Below are 24524 nucleotides of genomic sequence, written 5' to 3' on the forward strand. Positions count from 1 at the left end.
CAATCTAATCTAATGTAATCCAAGATCGACTTGTTGCAGCAAACAAAGCTTTCTACGTCAACCTTACACTACTAAAATCCAGACCACTAAAATATAATAATAAGTCCAGTTTTGACGTGTGGGTGTGAGCCATGGGTAATGTCAATTAAGGATGAACAAAATCTTCAAACTTTCGAAAGAAGAGTCTTACGGAAAGTGTATGGCCCAATCCGGGTTGAGGATGGTTCTTATAGAATCAGATATAAGGGGAGCTGCAAAGGGACAGATGTCGTTAAGTTCGTCAAATCGCAACGACTTTAATGATTAGATCATGTCATGCGCATGACAAGGAAGAACGTTTCCAAAACTCCTTGCTAAGTTACAACGCAGTGGTCACCACATGTAAAGGAAGGCCCAGGAAACGCTGGTTCGACGACGTCGTCGAAGATTTCAACAAGCCCAAAATACATAACTGGAGGTCCGCTGCCTTAAATCGTGTAACTTGGAGAAGGCTAGTTGATAGAACTAAAGCTCACCGCGAGTTCATGAGTTCTTACAAATTTATATTTAGTTAAGATGGACAAAACTAATGATACCTGCCATGTCCGACCGACTGTCGCAGATCCTCCTGTCATTATGCAGAAAGGCATGACTAGCCATTTTCTATGGGCGAGGTACATAGAAAAGGAAGGCATCTCAGACAGTGCACTTTGCCCAGCATGTGGAGTGGAGGATAAGAAGGCGGACCACTTTCTATGCATCTGCTCGGCCTTTGCTCGAATCAGGCTTGAGGTCTTTGGCACTGATGTGTTAAGAAGCGACCAACTTGGCTCCTTGGCACCACAAGATCTACTCAGATTACTTCGGAGGTCGAGTAGATTTAAAGAAAATTAAAATCGGAACCCGAGTGCAGTACAATGGACTTAATGTTGTCTGTCGCGACAAAAAAAAAGTTAAGCTGTCAGAAATCAATAAATTCATATAAAACTATTAGAAGAGGCTTATCACTTCACTTGCTGGCAACAATAAATATTATGCCAACTGTCGGGAATAACTACTATTTACTGCAATTATTGTTGTTATTGTGACTGCATAGATAAGCCGAGAATGACGCATTTACTACGAGTATCAGTTAGCTTCCGTATGACTTCCATGTGCCAGGGCCCTCGTAATGCCAGATGTAATGGAATGTCAAACAATAAACCAAAATGATTATTTGGCCACCAATTGAAATGTTTTATGAAATGGGACAATCACACACCCACACACACACACACTCATAAATGCATAAGCCCTATTGCCTAGTTTGCAGGCGACTGATAAGCAGCTTAATTGCGCACGAGAGCACCGAAGCGTAGGTGATGAAAGTGCGGGACGAGTGAGAGGGGTGTTGGTCTATTGTGCTAGACACCAGATGTTTGCAAATGATACTCATATTATCACATTTATTTATGCATTTGTTTGTGGGTAAGTGCTGCTATTTATTTTGATATGTGACAATGGGCTCCGTAATTAAAACCGCAACACTGTTAACGAGCTTTTTTTGTTGTTTTTCTTTGCTATTTGTTATCAGTAGCGGGACGTGTTTCGGAGCGCATTTGTTTATCAAAAACTTGATTGAGAATTCTGTTGACAGCTGTAATGAAATGTTCACAAATACGCAGCCGTCACGAAAGCGTAGTTGAATGGAGTGGGGAGTGGGGAGTCTGATGGATTTACACATCACATGTTAACATATGCAATTAAGGTCATTTCAAGTGTTTGCAAGTCATTTTAGTCATTGTAGCGAATGGGGCTGGAATATCCTTAAACAAGCACGGAAAAATGTGTATGAGAGATTAGTAAATTTGTATTTCACTCCACAAAAAGCACTAAGAACTATACTGTGCTGCAGTACGACTACAGAAGCAATCATTATTCTTATTCTGGATTGGCGCTTACGCGATTTTCGCCAACAAAACGGCCCCGCTGCCAACATGCAAAGGCCCAAAAATCTTCCGGAGAATCTTTCTCTCAAACATTTCAAGGGACGCGTCATCGGATATTGTCATCGCCCAAGCTCCTACGCCATACTTTAGGACGGGCATGATGAGAGCCTATAGAGTGCGCGCGGTTGTTAAGGTCGATGTGCCTGTGCCTGTGCCGATATTGTGTCTGAGCGATTAAGTTCTGCGGCTCGCACGATCCTCTCCAACATCAGGTTAAAGAAGTCACACGACAGCGAGTCACCCTGTCTGAAACCTCATTGTCCTTTCCTGAAGCCGCTACTGGTATTGAGTTTTACGCGGATAGCAATTTCAGACATCGTGGCATACAGGAAACTCCTTTTCGTACTGTCGAATGCAGCTTTGAAGTCGTCGAAACGATGGTGTATGTCAATTCTCCTTTCAAGGGAGATTTGGCGTATTGTGGATATTTGGTCGATGGTAGACTTTCCAGGTCTAAAGCCACACCGATAAGATTCGATCAATTGGTTGATGGTGCGCTTCAGTTCCACACAATACGCTCGATAGAACGTAATACGCGGTAGTTAAAAGCCTAATCCCGCGATAATATGCACAAATTGCAGTGTCACCGTTTTTGTGGATTGGGCAGAGCCCACTTAAATTCCAATCGGCAGCCATGCTTTCATCCGACCATATTTTGCTTAGGAGCTGATGCATCCGCCTTGCCAGCTCCTCGCCGCCATGTTTGAATAGCTCAGTCGGCAGTCCGTCGACACCCGCGGCTTTGTAGTTCTTTAGCCGCGTTATCGCTTCGTCATGGTCGAGTAACGGAACGACAATTCCGTCGTCAACGATTAGGGTAACGGGATCTTCACATTCTCTATGACATGAGAAGCTGTCACTAAATAACAGGTTCAAGAAATGTTTCCTCCATAATTAAGTACGCTCTGGATGTCAGTCCCCGGATTGCCGTCTTTGTTCTTACAGGAAAACGCGCTGGACTTGAAACCTTCTGTAAGCCGCCGAACTTACTGGTAGAATTTTCGGACGTTTTTGCTATTGATCCTCCTCGCACTCACGTACTACAGCCTCTCGATGCTTCATTCATATAATACGTCTCTTTTCCTCTTTGAGCTTTGCATACATACACATGCTTTTGACCCATTCTAGGACAGTTGAAATGTGAATGACCTCATTCCTTTGCACCGACTATGTTTACACACCGCCAATGCGCAGGCAGCACACCTGAGTACATACATACAAATGTACGAACTTATGCGTACAGAGATATGAAAGAAAGCAATTTCGCCAGCTCATTTCAAAACAGACTTCTTTCACAATCAGCCATCAAAAGGATTCACATTCGTGTAGAATTGTAAGAATTTTCCTGCTTGCTTATGTGCCTGCGAGTATATTTCAATTTCTACTGGGGTACCAAATGCTTACAAGTGTCAACGTCATCACTTCTGGCGCGAATAACTGCCTGTTAAATAAACATACGGATGCTGTATAAAAAAAATAATAAATACAAAAAAATAGAATGAGAAGAAAAAATCGCTGCTCATTCAAATCTGCAATAAATGCAGAAAATTTGCAACAAAAGGCGAAAAACCACACACTCATGGGCTTGCCAGTGCTTGTGTGAAAATTATAAACACTTAGGTCACCTACCTCGCATGCATAAAAATGCATCAGCATACAAACAACAACAGTAACAGCAACGCAACGCACGAAAAAATCATAGAGGCTACCACATCAGCGACACCTGAGTGCTTACTAAACACAGCGCAGTAGAAGCAACAACCGAGAAGTGCGCTTTGTTTACACAGCATTGAGAGACAGACAGACGTGAACAGTTAGACAGACGGACATACTGAATACACTGATGCATATTCATATTCAAATGCAAAAATATCCGACAGAAATAACCAACCAACCACCCCCATTCACTCACCCACTTATGCAACCCACCTGTGAATGGTTCATTTGCATGTATGCGTACTATACGTGTGCGTGTGTGCATATGTATGCATGCATAAAAGTATGTTTGTTGGCTCTCATAAAAAATTGTACGAATTGCATTTCATCTCGAAACGAGATTGCACTCGGCAAATATCCTTTGGCAAAGAATTGTGCGCCTCCTCAATGCGGGTGGGTAGGTTCTGGTGGCTTCACATCCACTTCCACTTATACTATACTATTTTTGTAAGTGTAAATGTGCATTTCGAGTGAGCGCTCATAGCGCACCTTCATCTGAATAATCATTGCTGTTTATTCATACACATTTGCGTGTCAAGTGATTCAAGTGAGTTTTTATTGCACTTTGCCTTTTTTCTTTTTGCTTTTCTAGTATTTTTTTCCTAGCTGTGTTACTTTTCACAGCTTCCATTCCAAGTCATCAGGAAAGCAAAAAAAATTGTGTGCAGAGTTGTTCTTTCAGCAAGCCGGAAGAAAATAGTTCACTAAAGGGGAAAATTACTCAGGAGATTTTCTCAGACTTGGTATAAAGTCCTTTGAGTTGAGTAAACCTTTAAAATTTTCAGAAATAGATTCAGGGTACGCCAGTTTTGTCACACAAATAGTTCCTCAATCTAGACCGTGGCTGGTATCATTACCGGGTGCATGGGAAGACATGGGAAACGTATGGAGTTTCCCTCTTATGACTTCTGCCGCAACTGCAGAACCGACGAGTAGGTGGAGAGTGTTGAATAATTTTTCTGCCACTGTCCTGATCTTGCGAGTACGCGACATCGCTGCCTAAACTCTCATTTCTTAGGATGTCTGGCAGAGTTGAAATATGCAAACACTCACAATTTGCCATCGTTTATCAGAGAAACAAAATAGATTCACTTCAACGGGAGTAAAATGTGGGACTTATGCGCAAAAAAGTTGTACCAGAATGGGCATCCAGGCCTAAGTGGGCTCTTCTATATTATCTGGAGAGTGGCAACCAGCGTAACCTAACCTCGTTTCGCCACGTGAGATGGTCAGTACATCAATAGGCTCATTCTCTTCGATTACTTCTTGTTCCATTCTCCGATAGTTGAATCAGAGGTGCTTTTTAAGTGGCCTCATATTTCTTAGCAAGCCTAGTGTCGAAATTGGCACAATCTCTGCTTACTTTGTCATTCTTCTTCGCCATTCTCTGCCATAAGTCGCTGCTAGCAAATATTACAAATCAAGAAACGGAGCAGAGACGAGTTTTCTATTAAGAGATTGGCTCTTCATTGTGTATATCCTCAAATCGTCACTAACTGAGGTTTGTTTATAAAAAGATTTAAATTTCATCCAAACATTTATATGTGGCGGACTCCTATACCCAGTGCAAATTGCTCAAAGTAGGTATCCCTTTATAGTCGCTCATCCTGAAGACAGACACTGTCCCCCTAAAGGGAGCCTTCTCATAATTAGCAATGAGATAATAACATGAAAAGAAGGTAGCATAAATAAAAGAAACTCCGGTAACGAATGTTTGTTTATATAGAACTTATATGTAGCCAATATTTTACGCCGGCCTATAAGAAATTTCAGATTCGATGCATCCAAAAAAAAAACTTTGTAGTGTAATATTAAGAAACATTTGTTCCAAAAATTAATCCTCGACATTGTTTTGGTAACGGCAGTTATTTTATTTAAAAATGTAAAAAAATTATTTTAAAGGATTACTGCTGGTATTACCAATTGAATAGATTGTAATCTGTTAGCGGTAAGTGCCGGGCAAATGCTCAAATGGCAAAATTTCATCTCTGAATTAAGCTCTTAACTTTAGCTTTAAGTTTTAAATGATGAGACGGCGGACCACTTTCTATGCGTCTGCTCGGCCTTTGCTCGAATCAGGCTCGACGTAGATATTTGGCACTGATGTGTTAAGAAACAACCAGCTTGGCTCCTTGGTTCCTTGGCTACACAAGCTCTACTCAGATTTCTTCGGAGGTCAGTTAGATGTAAAGAAAATTAAAAAGGGAACCGGAGTGCAGTACAACGGACTTAATGTTGCCTGAGTGATGTACTTGCTAGTTGTCACGACAACAAAAAAAAACGGCTAGTACACAAACATGTCTGGTGAGGGTGTCACTGTCACATTGTTTATCTGTCTCATAATTATCCATATATAACGAATAATACACAACTGCTAGACTTTCAAGCAATGAGTAGTTATTTCAATGGATCGAGGTTTGTTTTGCAGTATTGAAGCATCCTCAAGATCTCCGTATTAACAACTTGGTTGATGATACTCAAAAGAGAAATTGAGAAATACCTCTCCTAGCCATTTCATACCAAATGAGGTATCTCTCATCCTACGAGAGATTCTGAAGTTAATAATTATGTCAGCCTTGAAGTACAAGGGAGAATATCTCTCTGAAATTTTTCCCCGACGTACACAACTAACGCTTTATAAGTCTTCATCATGCCGGTCCTGTTATACTTCATAAAAGCTTGGATGATGATGATGATATCCGGTGACGAGTCCCTTGGAGTTTTTTATAGAAAGATTCTGCGGAAGATTTTTAGATCTCTTCACGTTGGCAACGGCGAATATCGCTGGCGATGGAACGATGAGCTGTATGAGCTTTACGACGACATAGACATAATGCAGCGAATAGAGATCCAACGGCTATGTTGGCTGGTCTACAAGTATGTCGTCCGAATGAGTGCAAACAATCCGGCTCCGAAAGTACTCGATATGGTACCAGATAGATGGTTAAGGTAGAGAGGACTTGAATTCATTTGGTATGTCCCACTGGTGTCACATGGCACGAGAAATAAATGACAGGTGCGCTTTGATAATCACGGCCAAAATCGCTTAAGCGGTCAACGCGCGAATCAAGAGAAGAAAAAGAACCATTCAATGCAAAAAATAATGACATTCGTGGCTGATTGTGATGGGGCTATAAAGGCGTACCTTCTCTTATTGATTTCATTTGTTGTTAGTTAAATGGACAATAAAGAAATGATATTTTCACCTAGTAACAGTTTTCACGCAGTTGTTGAAACAATTGAAAACGCAAAATGTTTTGTTGTACGAAAAATCAACTACAGCCACTGTATAAGAATCTTGTGATAAATAAATTGAAGAAAGGCAGCTATTTTTCAAATTTAGTTACGCAAATGTGTTATTATGTAATAAAATTGCTGAAAACTTCCATCTTCATATACTTTACATACACACGCCTGTATGTGTGTACATTCTACTACTACTATGCCACTAGGAGTAACAAAAATTAAGCTGAATGCGGAGCTGAGCTCAACTCTAAATATAAGCAATCGTCTCAAAGTATCAAGCAACCATGAAGCAAAACGAAATTGTTTCAATTTGCTTAAGGCTTCCAGGGGGAGCTGCATTGCCTACGAGGGTGAGAATGGGTGGATAACCTTAACTCTACTTAGAGTTCCTCTAAGCCTTGCAAGCTTTGCAACAGTAGCCTTTTCCTTAAACAAAAATAAACTTACTACTGTTCATAAATATGTATGTGTGTGTGCATGTTTGTGGCTGCATGCAACTAAGAAATCGTATTTCGTACTTTTGCGGATAAAGTTTTTGTTGTGTTTAACGGCTGCCATCAAACGCCCACACAACTCGAAACGTTGCTCGAGGCGAACGAACAACGGACGGCATACAACTTAGGAGAACTGTGCAAGAAATTTGCAATAAATATTTTTGCAACCGCATCAAAAACGGAAGTCATGAAGTTGCTACTTTTGCTTTGCAAAATTTGAGTTGATTTTCTTACAATAAATAGGCAAGCATATGCAGGTATGAAGGAATCTAAATATTAGGTGCGCAACTAAGTTCCCGCTGTTTGTCAATAGATGTCGCCAGCAGTGTATGCTAGTCGATTCTAACATAATCTAAACGCCATCGACCAAGCTTAGACATATGGTAAGCAAACTGCTTCGACACAGAGATTTTGTTTTGGTATCATATACTTTTAGTTTCGTGAAAATGTCTGATTTTGTGCCGAATAATTGTCATTTGCGGAAGTGATGATTTTCCTCTTTTATTAAAAAAAAAGGCGGTTGAAGCGCATCGAGAGCTATAAAAAGTTTATGGAGATGCTGCTTTAGTGAAACTACGTGCCAAGATTGGTTCCATCGCTTCAAAGACGGTGATTTTAATGTTGACGGTCGTCCGCGTGAAGGAAGGCAAATATCTTTCGAAGACGCTGAATTGGAGGCATTGCTCAATGAGGATCCCTGTCAAACGCAAGAGGAGCTTGCTTCAGTATTAGGCGTTACCCGCCAATCCATTTCCAAGCGATTGCATGCTTTGGGAATGATTCAGAAACAGGGGACTTGGGTTTCTTATGAGTTAAAACCAAGGGATGTTAAACGTCGTTGTTTCGCCTGTGAACAATTGCTCCAGCGTCAAAAAATGAGGGGTTTTCTTCATCGCATCGTGACGGTTGATGAAAAATGGATTCATTACAGCAATCCGGGGACTGCCCGGTCATGCTTCTACGCACGTTCGGCCGCTGCGAAGGTTATGCTATATATTTGGTGGGACCAAGTTGGTCTTATTTATTATGAACTGTTAAAACCAAGCGATACCATCACTGGGGATCGGTATCGACTTCAATTAATGCGATTGAGCCGAGCACTGCGCGAGAAGTGGATGCAAATACGCGGAGAGCATGAAAAAGTGATTCTACAGCATGAAAACGCTCGGCCTCACGTTGCCAAATCCGTTAAAACCTACCTGGAAGCACTGAAATGGGAAATCCAAGCCCACCCGCCATTTCCTCCAGATTTTACAACGTGCGATTATCACCTGTTCCGATCGATGGCACATGGTCTAGCTGACCAGCAGTTCCATTCATATGAAGACATAAAATATGGCTTGATTCGTGGATAGCCTCAAAAGATGAACAGTTTCACCGCGATGGTATACGAGATCTACCACAAAGATGGGAAAAAGTATTAGCCAGTAGTGGGAAATACTTTCATTGATTCACTTGTAATCATTTTTTCAGAATAAAGTTGTATTTTCATAAAAAAAAACAGCGAGAACTTAGTTGCCCACCTAATACATGCACATAGATATATTCTTCTTCTTCTTGATGAGTGCAGAAAACGCTGTAGTGATTTTAGTCTTCTACTTTGGTTTAGTTTATTTTCTTTCTCTCTGTAACCGCCACCATTTAAAAATCCCAATAGAAGTCAAGTTCTTCTTCTTTTAGTTTTACTTTTGCTACCCCCAGTAATATAGTAGGTTAACCACTCTCAGCGTTGGGTCTTTTGTATCCATTCTTACGACATAACCTAGACAGCGGAGCCGCTCGTACTTTATGCACATTGGTAAACCTTTTTTTGTGGAGTGTGAAATACGGTTCGAAATGCCTTCGCAATTGCAGCGACCGTCAACTAGTGCGAGCGTCCCTCTTCCTTTTCTGAGGAGACTCTCTTCCCGGGACTACTTGCCAGCTTCATGATCTTCGTGATCACACATCTTCTTATTTCTCTATCTGTGCCGCGTTTGTGTCTATTGGCCGCAATTGATTCCTGCGTACAGGGACCCTTTTCACAAATGGAGATTTTGCTCAAATGCTCCGCTTTTTGGAGTAAAAGGGAGATCGGAAGAAAGGGTTATCAAATTTGTTAGTATCGACTTGTTCCCGTCTGATATCGTCGTGAGCGTTACCTTAGGCGTTTATGAGTGGCGTTCGTCAGTCAAACAGGGCTGGTGTCAGATTAATCTCACCTGCAACGGGTGGCCAAGTAGCACTTCCAGTGTTTGAGGCTCGTCTCGAAAACGGCCACATTGAAGTAGGCAGTAGGGGTTGACTGCCAGCTTAAGACGGTGGAGATACGACCGAAAGCATCTGTAACCGCTGATTAGCTGCGTTAGATAAAAATCAACATCCCCGTGTTTCCTGATCGCCCATGGTATGATTTCAGATATAAGCCTATGAGTTTAACGCTCGTTGGCAATAGATCCCATCTATGTTGCCATTCTTCTATGGATTGAAGACGTGAGAAGAAAATCCCTCCTAAAACTTCTTTGAATTTCGTTTTCACTTCATTCGAGCATAATTTGAGTTTTGTAAGGCATCTGTCTTCACTCTCTGTGAAAATATAAAATTTAAGCCCATATTAGCAATAGCCACAAAAACACACATACATACACACACACAGGTGCATGTCTAAGAAGCTCTGTCAATAATCCTCAACAATCGTCGACTTTGTTGAACCCAAAAGCCACATAAATACACAGCCCTGTTTACAACAACTAATCATGCTGTCTTGTAAGATTTCCACAGACAAAAGCTACAAGATATGTTTTGCCTAAGGCGAAGGATATCGCATGAAATACAAGAAAGGATATTCGGACGCTTGTTAGCGCATTGGCGGTGGCGTCTAGGCAAATTTGTTCGATGGATAAAATTGAACGAATGTTGAAAATGTGAAATCCTTTATTGAAATGTTATGTTATTACTTATGCAAGTATATGTGTATGGATGTGCTTAAATGCATTTGAATGTATGCAAACACATGTGTAGCTGGCTGGCTTAGTGGGTGTGCGTGAGTGTGGGCATGTAGAAATACAGCAGTTGGCCGTAAGGTAATGGGCGTAAGCTAAGGCAATAATGGCTTAGTTTGGCCGGGCAGTTGCGCGTAATTTATGCACTCATATATCATTTTTTGCACTCCATTCAAATGAATTGCGAGTTTTGGGGAAAAATAAAATCAGACTTATGCTCGTATGCACAGTGTTTTAAATAAGATGGGGCTATAGGTATGTCTGTATGCAAATATGTGCATTTACTGACTATTAAAAAGAGCATTTCACTCATATGGAACCATGACCGTGCTTTTGAATAAGATTTATTACTTTTGTTTATCTTCTCACTTTGAACGAAATATTCTTCTACGAGATGAAGGCTTTAACATATCAGTAATCACCAACTCAACTGGCAACTGGGGCTCGTAACGCAAATACATTGCCTATTCCTCCCAAATGTCAATCTGACTTTTACGTAGTGCCTTCTGTTTAAAATGAATGAGGCTCTGACGTCCGATCGTAGGCGCTATAACCTTGAAACCTTGCGTAGAGGAAATGCTGGATGAAGTTTGAATAGAATTTCTTATTAGTTTTTTATTAGTCTAAGTTTAACTTTATAAATTCTCCTACAAAGTTATAATTACTGAAAATAATAACACTGCACAACAGCATTTCTGATGATTGGGTTATGATACATGTTTATAGTCCAATTTTTAATGACAATTTCAAATCTTTAACTGAAATTCCTGTATCAGCTCTATATGACTCTATATGACACATTTGACTTTTTGTCATAAAACACTATAGATTTAAAGATTATTTTATTTTATTGCCTTCTTAAGTTTAAAAAAATTTTCTTTTATATGATTTCCTTGCTGAAGTTGAAGGCATAGAACTGTTTTTAATGCTCCAACAATAGTCGGCCATCATGTGTGTGTTCCAGTAACCTTGATAGCGTTCCTCCATCGTACGAAGGTCCTGGTGGAATCGCTCGCCCTGTTCTTCGCTGAGATTCCCAAGATTGGCTGGAAAATAGTCCAGATGGTTGTGAAGAAAGTGTAACTTAATGCTCATATTACATCCAACCCTTTGGAAGTGACCCATTAGTTGTTCGACGTGCTGAGAATAGTCAGAACTTTTCTCATTACCTAAGAAATTTTGAACAAGCCAAACAAACTCATTCCATGCCATTTTCTCAATCACTGTCATAGTGTCTATGAAATTTGAGTGTTTTATTAACGACCTTATCTGTGGCCCGTCAAAAATACCCGCTTTTATCTTTTCTGCACTCAATTTTGGAAACATTTTAGACAAAGAAAACAATTTCCATTTTTGTCAAGAGCTTTAACAAATTGTTTTATAAGCCCCAGTTTTATATGTAACGGAGGTAAAATTATACGATCCCTTCATACTAAAGGTGGGTTTATCACGTTCTGTTGTCCTGGTACTAACGCTTCCCGAGCAGGCCAATCTTTTTTAATCCAATGTTGATTTTTAGCTCTACTATCCCATAAGCAAAGAAAACAGGGAAACTTTGTGTAACCACCTTGTTGGCCTAAAAGAAAGTTTACCATTTTTATATCGACACATATGACCCAATTGTGTTCCGCATATTTAATTTTGTCTAAAACCAGAGCAATAGTTTTATATTATTCTTTTACTTTAGTAATTTGTTCCCATTGTGTAAGAAAACACATTTTAAACTCCGTTTTGATGCATCTATAAATAAACGCCACTCACTAGAAACGTAATTTCGTAATCCCATTGCATCCATTAAACCAGGTACATTTTTACAAAATACAAAGTCATCTTCTTCAGCAAAATATTCAAGGAAAGTTTGTTCTCTTCTGCGATAGTAAGAAATTTTAGTTTCTTTTGTGACTAAGTTTCTTTCTTTTAATCTAGACGCCAAAATTTCTGAACCAGTCTTTGACAGTCCCAGATCTCTAAAGAGGTCGTTTAAATCATCTTGGTTAAATGGTTTTGGTGTTCCCAGGTCACAATCAAAGTCACTATCGCTATTGTCCGTTTTTGCCTCAAAATGTAAAGGTTCTTCCTCTGAAGCACCAGGTTGAGGTTCAGATGACATCGTAGGGCTCAAAACACGTCTATGTGCCGATCGTATGGAAGGATATTCTCATTTGCCTCGATTTTTTCGGTTAATGCCCGTTATTTTTACCATACAAAAATAACAGTCGTCGTCGTGGTTCACAGGTTCAATCCAGATCATAGCAGTTTCGTATCTAAATTTATTCCTTTTCTTATTCGTCCACAAACGTAGAAACTCAACGCACGTTTTGCATACCTTTTGTGGAATCCAAGACTTATTTTTCATTTCCATTGGGTGACCGAAGTAATTTTTGTACGCCTCATTTACGAACGATGTCACATTCAAACGGTTTTCTTGAAACATATACTCTCCTCAAATAAAACAAAAACTATTCCGGTCATTTATACAAACTCGTCTTGACGATGCCATAACAAATAATATTAAGAAAACTTAATATTTGTTTAAATATTCGTCAATTAACACTGAAATATAGTAATTTTTTTGTGATAGCTATAACTCGTAAACAAGAGCTGTTACAAAAAAAATGAGGGTATATTTAAAATCAGCATTGTCAAATTAAAAAATCTTTGTCCATATAATATATAAATAGGCCAATTTATTTGGCAACGAAATTTTTTAATAATAACTTCTCGATACTTTTTTGGCAGAAAACACATAAACATCGAAAAGTTTGTGGAGAAGTGAAAAATCGATACCATTAGCTCGAGAATATGACCAATGAGTACAGAAGGGGCCTCATTAGGTATATGTAAATATCATCCGAAACCGTGTGACCCCAAATGTAAAAAAGCGCGAGTATGGTCGACAAACTCCAATTGACAGAAAGCTTAATAGAAGAACACATAACCTGGATGCCAGAAAATGTCAACCGCGGCTGAACAGAGCTGATATTACATATAGAAGAGTCTACTTTTTCCCTAAGCAATAAGCATAAAAGAGCTTGGACAAGAAAAGGTGTCAGGTAGGTTGAAAATACTGCAAAACATCCGCTCACATTCCAGTATATGGCTACTGCTCTGCCAGAAGATTTTTAAGGGGGCAGCCTGCTTTAGAGACTTCAAAAAATCGATTTCTTCGTGGATTTTTTTGGGAAGGAAGGAAATATTCGATTAAAACGAAACTTTCAGGTTTTATTTTTCTATATATTTCAAAAGTCTTCTCAAATTTTTTCATTAAAATATATGTCAAATTATTCCTGGTACAAGCATTTTGCCGAGGCGCCTTGAGTGTGCATGTGTCGTGCGGCGGGAAAGATGCAGGTCGCAATTTTCATCAGAAACCAAAGACCCAAAAACAAATTTATTTTAGTATAGTATAGCTTCTAGCTAAACTAAGAAAATTGACCGAAAAGTGAGAAATTCAACCATTTTTCGCTAATTAAAAAAAAAAAACATTTTTTTGGAAAAACAAATTCAATTTAGATTGTTTAAAAAGCGTGTTAATCATAACTTTCTTAAGGTTTTTTAGGTTCAACTAGAAGAGAATTTAATTCCGAGTAATTCCCTCTCAGGAATATTTCGCTCACCAATGAACCGCAGGCATTGAAAAAAGATATGCCTCGCCGTTTCATATTCTTTGGAACACCACGGCTGTAAGAGTCGTTCTGTAGACGGAACCTGTGATGATATGCTTTGAAGTAACCGTGTTCAGTAAGCAACTGCGTGATGTTGAAATCCATTTCTTCATGTTTTCGCTCAATCCACTTTCTAATGTTTGTAATTAAATCAAAGGTTCACTGACACTTCTCTAGTTGCTTCCATCGTATCTGTAATTCTGTTATTATTCGCAATCTTTCTTTTTTCTTAGCTGCGCTCAACATTTTCTGTCAAATGGTGTTATATAATCGATCCATCTCAACCGTGGGAACAGCGACATTCCCATAATTAGAAAGATTGCAACATTTGAGACAGTTCGAAAGCCACTGGCCACTCTCAAAACGCCAAGGTACGATGCCCAGATTGATGCTGTGGACATAATCATCGAGCTCGTACAGTTAATAGAACAACCCTAGCGAGAAAAATCATTATGTGGAGTAACGAAAATGGCAAAATATCTAGGCCTTAATAGAAATCTAAATTGGAGACTCACAGTGGAAAATAGAGTACGCAAAGCAATGGCGGCGTTGGACTCCTGCAGAAGGTCAATCGGGGAAAAATGAGGGAGGAAACCCAAAATAATAAATTGGCTCTAGATAGAGGTAGTTAGGTCAGTTCTCTACTATGGTATTGTACTGTGATGGAGTGCCCTTGAGAAGGGTGTGAAGATTAAAAGGTTGTAGATAAGATTCAAAAGTTCATATCTGATTTCATAACTGGTGCAATGACAACCACGTCATCGAAAGCCTTATATGCGAGACTAAAGTAAGTATGCAGGCAAAATACATCGCTAGCAGTGCGGCAATAAGATTGAACACCCTCAATAGGTGGTCAAACATGTGATTCGGCCACCATAAGATCTCAACTGGTATTTCAGATCCGTCACAACTTTCGCGAACCTTCTACACTCAAAGTAAGATGGCGCATAGCTCGAGGGTGGCGGAAGTGTATATGGTATTCTGAACGTCTGGCGATCTCCTTTAGTTGTCGACTCAACTGCCAGACTACTACAGTGTTTTCAGTCTGAACCGATGGCAGTAATAAAAGCCGTGATATTGACATAGTGGGTGACATAGATTATATCTACATTTTCACTGATAGCCAGGCGACAATAAAATTCTTCACAAATCAGCCGATAAATTCAAAGATAGCCATGAAATGCCGCACATCTCTTAACGAGATGGCTGAGTCAATAAGGTAACATGGGTTCCTGGCCATTGTGATAGCGCGGAGATGAACTGGCAAAGTATCACGAATGCAGGGCTGATGAATTAGCGAGCTACCACGGTGACGAGACGTGGGCTTATGAGTACAACACACAATGAAGATATCAGGCGAGTAAGTAGAGAACTCCAAATAAATCAAGACCAAACAAATTACATAGTATTTAGTAAAATAAGGAAGCGATTTTCACGATTTGATGGATTATAGTTAATAAAGACTATTTTTTGGGCTTTATGGGACGTTAACGTGAAGCAATTCGCCAAAAAAAGAAGAGTTTATGCATAAACAACTCGTATATTTTGCACCATGATAAATCACAGTCGTGCAGTGCCATCATTATCCATAAATTGTTGACCAAGAACGAAACGAATGCCGTCCAACAGCCATCGAATTCACCTAATATGGGTCCCTGCGACTTTTTTCTGTTTTGTCGAGTCAAAAACCCACTATGGAGAACCACTTCAGCGTTTCAACTGTAAGAAAGTAATGGAAAGGCGAAAGCGGCTTTGCTGGCTATTCCGAAAATAAAGTTCCAGAGATTTTTGGAGTGCCGAATCAAACGCTGACATAAGTGTGTTGCAGTTGATGGGGAGTACTTTGAAGGCGATAATATAACTAATATCTTATGAAGCGTAGGTTAGGTTGTATCCCAACACCGGATAGTTACGTAAGAGATTCAAAATAGAATTTTCCTAATAACCTGGCTCTACACCTCGCTAAAGCTCGGAAATTAGAGAGGAAGTGTTCTACTGTTTCTTCTTCTTCCTGGGGCCTCAGCCCTAGTATGGCCCTCTGGATATACACCCAAATAGTTAGACCAATCATACTGTATGGGGCACTAGTATGGTGGAGCAAATCTATCCAACAAACAGCGATAACCAAACTGGGAAAAGTACAAAGGCTTGCTTGCCTATGCATCACAGGGGCTATGAGAACTACCCCAACAGCTGGCGTGGAAGCACTCCTTAATATCCCACAACTTCATATAGCAATCCAAGAGGAAGCAGCTACGCAAGCACTCATGCTACACATGAAAGAAAATTTCAAATTAGGCAACCTCACCGGTCACCTAAGTATCCTAAATAAAATCAGAAACACCATAAGCATGGCTCAAGTCTCAGACCACATTGACCCAAACCTCTGTTTCACAAAAGGATACACAGTTACCTTTCGTGAGAGGATCGAGTGGAAAACAAACCCAAAATGGGTGAATGATGATTCACAAAAATGGTACACTGATGGATCAAAAACACCTTATGGTGTAGGAGCAGGAGTAATGGGGCCCAGAATCTACAAATCATTCACTCTCACCAGGGACACCACCATCTTCCAAACGGAATTATACGCAATAATGGAAGCAGCAAACATCATGCATCGTAGAAACCACAAGAGAGTAAAGATTAAAATACTCTCGGACAGCCAATCAGTTCTAAGAGCTTTGGATAGCTATACCTACAACTCAAAAACTCTCTTAGAATGCCACAAGGCACTCAATAACCTGGCATCCAAAAATAATGTCTCATTAATTTGGGAACCAGGACATGAGGGATATGACGGCAACGAAAAGGCAGACTTTCAAGCCAAAAAAGGGGCAGATGTAAACTTCATCGGACCTAGTCCCATGTTTGGATTCAACAAAAACTGCCTAAAACAAAAAGTAAAATACTGGGCTAAAACTGTATTAAATCAGCATTGGAACAAGGTAGAGGGTCTTAGACACTCCAAAAAGTTCCTAAGCTTCAACGCTAAAAGAGCTAACATGGCCCTCACGTTAAACAAAAAGAGCATTCGCACTCTCCCAGGCGCCCTCACGGGTCACTTCACCTACAACAAACATATACATTAGGCATAACTAACACAAGCACCTGCAGATTTTGCTGCGAAGATGAGGAGTCTATAGAACATCTCATCATCGAATGTCCGGGGTTGACGCATAGAAGGAAAAGGTTTTTAAGCAAATTCATGCTTACAGATGAAGACCTTCAATCACTCCCTCAGAAGGAGCTGGTACAATTCATAAGCATACTTAACAGTCAATAGACAGCATAGGGTGCACAATAGATCAATATGGTCGCAGTGCTAAAGGGTCATACCTTAACCCTTTACTACCATTAACCATTCTTCCTCGTGTCTACAACTTCTGCAGTATTCATGCGAAAATACGCCTAGCCTAGAAGAGTGTCTACTTACCAGCCAAAGACCGGTGACGCAAGCCACGACCTTCGAGATATTTTCTCTTGAGAGGTTAGCAATGCTCCTGATCTTTTCTTATCTACTGGCCGCCAAATTAGCCTGGCCGTAGCGCGAGTATTTTCATTCTCTCCACGAATTATTGGCTTCCTAGGGAACATTTTTTATTATTATTATTATTATTATTAATATTATTATTATTATTATAATATAATATTTCGTAAATGTAAAAACAAAAAAATTATTCCCCATTTGATTATCAAGCGAAAGAACAGGAAATATTGTCTCCAGCTTTGTCGAATATGGCAGCAAAGAGTTGTATATTTATACGATATTTATGTATGTCTGAACGTAATTGCAACAATCACTCCACCCCTTTTCAGTATAATTTCTGTGCAAATTGCAAACAAAAGAAAAAACACGAACGAATCGCACCAGAAACATAAAAATTGTGAATTTTTTAAGAGAAAAGAATCCAAAGCCGCAAAAAAAGGAAGAAAAACAAATCTTACCAGACATGTTTGCGCAGTTGAAAATAATTTATTCTGCAGATCTGCAAACGATATAAATTCATATTTTGATTGAATCAATCATAAGCGGATCCGAACATGACGAACTCAAATTGTTCTACCACTGGCGGGGCAGCGAGGCAATGCACGAAAGAGAAAACCAAACTGCATATGTATGCGCGTGTGTATGTATGTATGTAAGTATGTGTGTATATAAGCGTATACATAGAAAGCCGCAGAAAAAGTGAGGAGCAGCAAATATTTAAAGGCGGTGATCAGAGACAGATCACTGCACGATCGGATGAGACCAACCAAAACAATCATCGATGGCGCATACTATACAACAAAGAACAACTCGATTTCGGGTTACGGGGTACATGTACAATTCAGAGCGCAATCATATTCGCAGCCGCACAACGCTTCGCTTCGCATATTCCTGTCACGTAATTTATTGATTTAGCTCATGGGAACAAATACATCATCGGAGTATTGCTGATTGTTTGCGGGCTGTCTGCTCTTACTGCTGCTGCTGCTGCTGCAGTTATTGACGAGACTCTTCCTATTGTTGTTGCTGTTACGGCTGACGGCAATTGGCGGCTCGATGGATGGACTGCGAGCAAATCAAAGTTGAGCACAATTATTCGGACGAGTTCAGGCTATGCCGGGCGAACAGATGGGTGGGGATCCGCCAGACGCCCATTTGCGGACTTAGATTTCACTGGACAAGCGCATACGCAGATACATCTGTATTTATTGTAGTTGATCATTAGTGCCCATGGGCTGAACTGGTTTTATGTCCGTTGGCAAAAATTCAAATTCGAGTGGAAACATTTCAAAGCTGATTGCTGGAGTCGCTCGACGCTGATCGTGACTATCTCTTTGCCTTACGCACAACAAATAAAATATTAATAAATTAAAGAGAGAAAAACATCTACGCAATCTTTAGAGGAAATTTGCACGCCATACAGCAACAGCAACCGCAGCAATGTTCCGATCGCAGCCTCCAGCTCCAGCTGCAGCAGTATGCTGCCAGAGAAATATGCAGAAATCAGCATAGCAATCAATGATCAATGTGATCGCGCGCTCGTGTATGCCAGAAGTGCGTACGCGCGCATGCGCAGAAGCAATCTTCAATCCAATCCAATATGAATACGAGCTGCGCACTCGATGTGTCTCAGCCCAGCCCATGTTTTGAATGATCTTAATGAAGGCTTTTGGTGTGTGTTGTTGTTGCTGTGGACTGTCTTTCGCGCATACATTTATAACTACATAAATGCGTATATAATGGCGGGCATTTTGCATTTTTGCATTTGTAATGAAACTGAAAACCAGAAAAATGTTATTTCCATGAAAAGAAATAATGCCTTCGAATAGCGGATGGGGGCTGCGGTTGGCGGTTGGCGGCTGGCGGCTGGCGGCTAACAAATCGAGATTGGCGTATGATGGCGGCAGACCCATTGATTTTGCCAGAGTTATTACTTAGCTGTTTGTGTGTGTGTGTGTGTATGTTCGTTGATCAACTATATGTGGCCAGTCGTTGTTGCATTTTGTGGCATGTTGCTTAATTGCATTTGTGGAAGCTCTATGTGATTGAGGCAAATCAGTCGTATGGCAGAGAAAAGCGCACTAAACTCGTAATCGAAACGCCTCAGGAAGAGGCGTGGATATGTTGATGTACTTTATATGTATGTATGTATGTACGTTTCACAATTGCTTTGTACCCGAACTAAAGCACCATGAATCTGAATTTTGCGATACAGGAAAAACAGCTCAATGGAATATACATCAGAGATGATCGCTTGAAAGTTGTCAAACCCACTTAGAATCAAGCCTCGTTAGTAAAATCGCAACCATCTATGTCAATTCGGAAACTAACTGATTCCAGTGGATGCTATATTTACTCAGTAGAGAATTTTCTGACTATCAAAAACGACACCTTGAATGATCTATCATTATACCCTTCTATTTCTATGGCACAGAAACTTCGAGCAAATAAAAGAAACATTTTTTACGCAATATTCAAATGGGCAACAAATACCAATGAAGCTGAATGATAACTCCTTCTTTTTTATCAGAGCAGGTTAAAATCGAAAATGTCCGAAACATTATCAAAGGTACCGTCAGACGAGCGGTATGTGTGTCATGGTCCCACTAACACTATAATATTCCTCCCCTCCCGCCTGATTCCGTCCTGGGCCTGCTAAAAGCATTTCATCAAAGTGGCGCCGTGTTTATGTCTTTTAGGCATATCAGGTACCTGCGTCCAGGTTCCTCTCCTAATTGCGCATTGGAGTTATACGCTACCGATAGTCTCCATTCCTTTGTGGTCAATGGATCATCGGAAAGTTGAAATATCGTTACTAGATATCGACTTGTCCACTGTTTGGGTTCGTCTTGAGGCTTTATCTTACGCGTTGGTGCTTGTCGTCTGCTCTTGAATACAGTCACCCCCATAGAAGATCTGTTTCAAAATTAATTCTTTGGATGACACTTCTTCTTCTTCTTGATTAGCGCGATAACCGCTTACACTCTTTTTTCGCCGAGTTTAACAAAGTGTTCGCCAAGTGAAGCCAAGTTCTTCTTCATCTGATCTTTCCAACGCAGAGCAGGTCTACCTCTTTCTCTGCTACCAGTGGATCTTTATTTGTTGCGCCCCTTGTTCCATTGTCTGCGATATTCTTCCGCAGAAGTTTCTCTCAAGTACTACAGGGATACCCTTGTCGAAAGTAGTCATCGTCTAAGCTTCTGCGTCATCAAAGCAAAAGAAATTCTTCTTCAAAATCATAACTGCCAACAGTAACGTGGGTGCCGATACGCGAGTGCGCCGACTGTTTGTTTGATGACAGGAGGTACTTCGTTTTTCTTTGTTCCCCACCAGACCCATACGCCTTGCTTCTTTGTTTAGTTTGGTGGTCCATACAATTTCTGACAAAGCTGCTGAAATGCAAGATAAACTACAGTGCTGAATATAAGTAAAACTGAAGGCAAGATGGGGTACGATAAGAATCAAAGTATTACAATTAGGCTCAAATGTGCGTCAGTGGACTGAGGCTTATCGGCAAAGAACTGTAATTTTTATAAGCCCCAAAAAAAAGCTTATATCAGGAACAAATCGCATGATCACAGTATCCCATTCACTTCACCTTCAGGAGATATTACCACCCCATCAAATTGTTCATAGTACTTATAAATGAGTATAATTGAAAAGCAGGGGTACTGCTTAATCGCATACCTTGCCAAGATGATTTGACATCAATGCCTGACTAATAAACAACAGATAAGCCAGACGCCGCCAAAACAACATTATCGCCATGGACTGTCAGCAGCGACCTATTCATATTAGAAAACTTTTATATAAAGAATACCTGGTTTGACGCGAGCATATTTTATTAGGTGTTTGGTCGAGGCGAGCGCCCTAGTGTTGGAGGGGCCTACAATCTTATGTTTACCCCAAACGCTAAATGATTTTTGTTAGAACCTTTTTTTATTTCAGAAATGCACCGAGACGTTTGTCATTGACTTACGAGAGCTGACAGCTATTTTTATTTCTAGAAAACTCTTTATAGTTTGGTTATTCATGTCCATAGAGAGCTACAAATCCGAACATGCCGAATAAGAGTCACGCATAAGCCCACTCGGCCGCCGTAGGGAATTTAAATATCGCAGTAAAAACAGTCTACATACAGGTTTGCTTTACTAAAATTAGGTATTATATCTTCAATATTATCTAAATAATTTTAGTGAGCAACTGTTTTAATAAATTTTGGTGTTCAAATAATAAAAAAAAAATGTGTTTAAAACTTCTGCCTTGATTTTTTAATGAGAATTTTTTTTTGCAGTTTTAAGCTTTCTTTCATAAAATCTGTCTAATAGTTATCATAAATTGAATTATGAAATACAATCCCAGAAAGGGAATTCGCTCATTTTTTCGGTGCTGCTGGCGGCTTAATTGCCAATTTCAAGCCTCTATTCCTATAAGGGGTGAGACTAGCCTGAGGGAGCATTTGTAAATTTTTATTCTCTAGTAAGTACGAGCCCAGGATTCTGTGTCGCCTGTGACCTGATGCTTCACAAGTGTTCCATGGACTCCTCTTCATCACAGCAGATCCTGCATAAGCTAGTGCTAGTTAGTCTTATTGTATTGAAGTGTCTATTAAAGGCAGTGGCCTGGAGCACTTACATCACTTACTTACACAAAGTAATCTAAGGCCTTTTTATCTAGGGTGCGAGCAAATTTTGTTCTGTTAGTTCACGAGCTTTTTTCAAGTTCACTGAACCTTTTGGACTGATTAAGGCCGATTTTGCCGTGATAGGCAATTTATATCTGATAAAATAAAATGCAGACCTTTTCAAGCTTAATAAATTGTCTGCGCAGTAACGTGGCCGTTATCATCACTTACGCTTCTGTGGTCTGGTGGCGACGGAGCATGGTTAAGTCCATAATCCGGGAACTATACAGGCTGCAAAGAAGTGTATGTTTATGCATCACGGGTGCCATGAGTACAACTTCTGGTGATGCCCTAAACGCTATGCTTGATTTGCTCCCCCTGGATCTTAAGATACAACAGGAAGCAATAAAAGCAATGTGTAGACTCCATAAATATGGTTTCTGGCACGAAGATGGAACTTCGGGACACAGAGAAATCTTTAAGTATTCTACATAAAGAGCGATGGTCCGGTCTAGAACGCTGCAGAACTGCAAGTTGTGACAAGTCCGAACAGAAAACTGTCACACTTTCTACTAAAACTTAGAAGGAAAGACATTTGGTTGATGGTCGGCATCATTACAGGACACAACCCATGGGGTCAGCATATGACCACCATTGGAATCATCGAGGACCCGGTATGTCTGTTATGCTTGGAGGAGGCGGATAGCACTGAGCACTTTCTCTGTGAGTGTCCTGCCTTTGCTAGAGCGCGACTACGAGTATTGGGTTCCGATGTCACGAGAATTAGTAATATACGTTCTCTAAAACTGGAGGATATTTACAGATTTGCCGAAAAATCTGGAAAATTCTCACAGGACTAACTATCTCTATCTCTGTCTCTATTTTTTCCTATCTCTTTCTCTGATACTTTTCTCCCTCCCTCCTTGACTATCTACCCCCTTTCCAGAGCTTTAAATACAATGGGCTCTTTAGCCTGAGTGTTTTAGGAGCCACCAAATCTCCTGGTGCTCCTTGGCTCGACCTTTTCAAATTCAAAATTCAATTCAACCAATCGAAAAAATCGTACATTTATCTGTGGAAATTATATATCAAAAATTGTGTAGCAGTTTTTAAATCATTCGGTTGAAAACTGTTCGAGATTCATTTCTACGCCTTGTGGTTTTAGAAAAAGGCTAAGGAAGATTAAAAAGATCCTCTTGCCTTTCCTGCAGCGATGCCTTTGAATAATCAAATATTTGGATATTTTTATTGGAAGCATTTTAAGATATGGAATATTTACTTAATTTTATTTAATTTAATAAATACAAAAAACAATTTCTTGGAAAGGAGTATCTTTAAAATTAAATACAAAAATTTTTTTTAACCTTTATAGGAAGCATTTTAAGATATGTGTGGAGTATTTGCTTTAAAATTAAATACAAAAAAAAATATTTTGCAAAAATTTGTATAGGAAACATTTTAAGATATGTCCTGGAATATTTACTTGAAATTAAAAAAAAATTTTTTTTGGAAAATTTTGTATCGAAAATATTTTAAGATAAGCCTACGATAAATTACTTTAAAATTAAAAAAAAAAAAAATATTTTGGAAAAATTTGTACCGGAAGCATTTTGAGACATGCCCAGAAATATTTACTTCAAAATTAAATACCAAAAAAAATATTTTGGAAAAATTTGTACCGGAAGCATTTTAAGATATCTCTGGAATATTTACTTGAATATTAAAAAAAAAACATTTTTATTGGAAAAATTTGTAACGAAAACTATTTAAAGTAAGCCTACGATTATTTACTTCAAAATTAAAAAAGAAAAATAGGGAAAAATTTGTATCGAAAATATTTTAAGATAAGCCTACGATTATTTACTTTAAAATTAAATACAAAAAAAAAAAATATTTTGGTAAAATTTGTATCGAAAATATTTTAAGATAAGCCTACGATAATTTACTTTAAAATGGAATACAAAAAAAAATATTTTGGAAAAATTTGTATCGAAAATATTTTAAAATAAGCCTACGATAAATTACATTAAATACAAAAAAAAAATATTTTGGAAACATTTGTATCGGAAACATTTAAAGATATGCCAAAGAGTATTTACTTTAAAATTAGTTACAAAAATAAATTTTTTTCTGGGAAAATTTTGGACTGCTCTCGTTCTTCAGTTCACGTCGCAAAACGTAGCATTCGGGACAGCAGCGCATTAGAAATTGAATTTATCTATATTCCCATGAACAGAACCACTTGCCGTATTTTATACAACAAGCTTATAAAAAATGTATTACTATGACACGTGACCATTTTAATTAAAATAAATAATAATGCGAACAGAATACCAAAGAT

The sequence above is a fragment of the Anastrepha obliqua genome, chromosome 5, assembly GCF_027943255.1.
Source record: "Anastrepha obliqua isolate idAnaObli1 chromosome 5, idAnaObli1_1.0, whole genome shotgun sequence".
NCBI classification, from domain to species: domain Eukaryota; kingdom Metazoa; phylum Arthropoda; class Insecta; order Diptera; family Tephritidae; genus Anastrepha; species Anastrepha obliqua.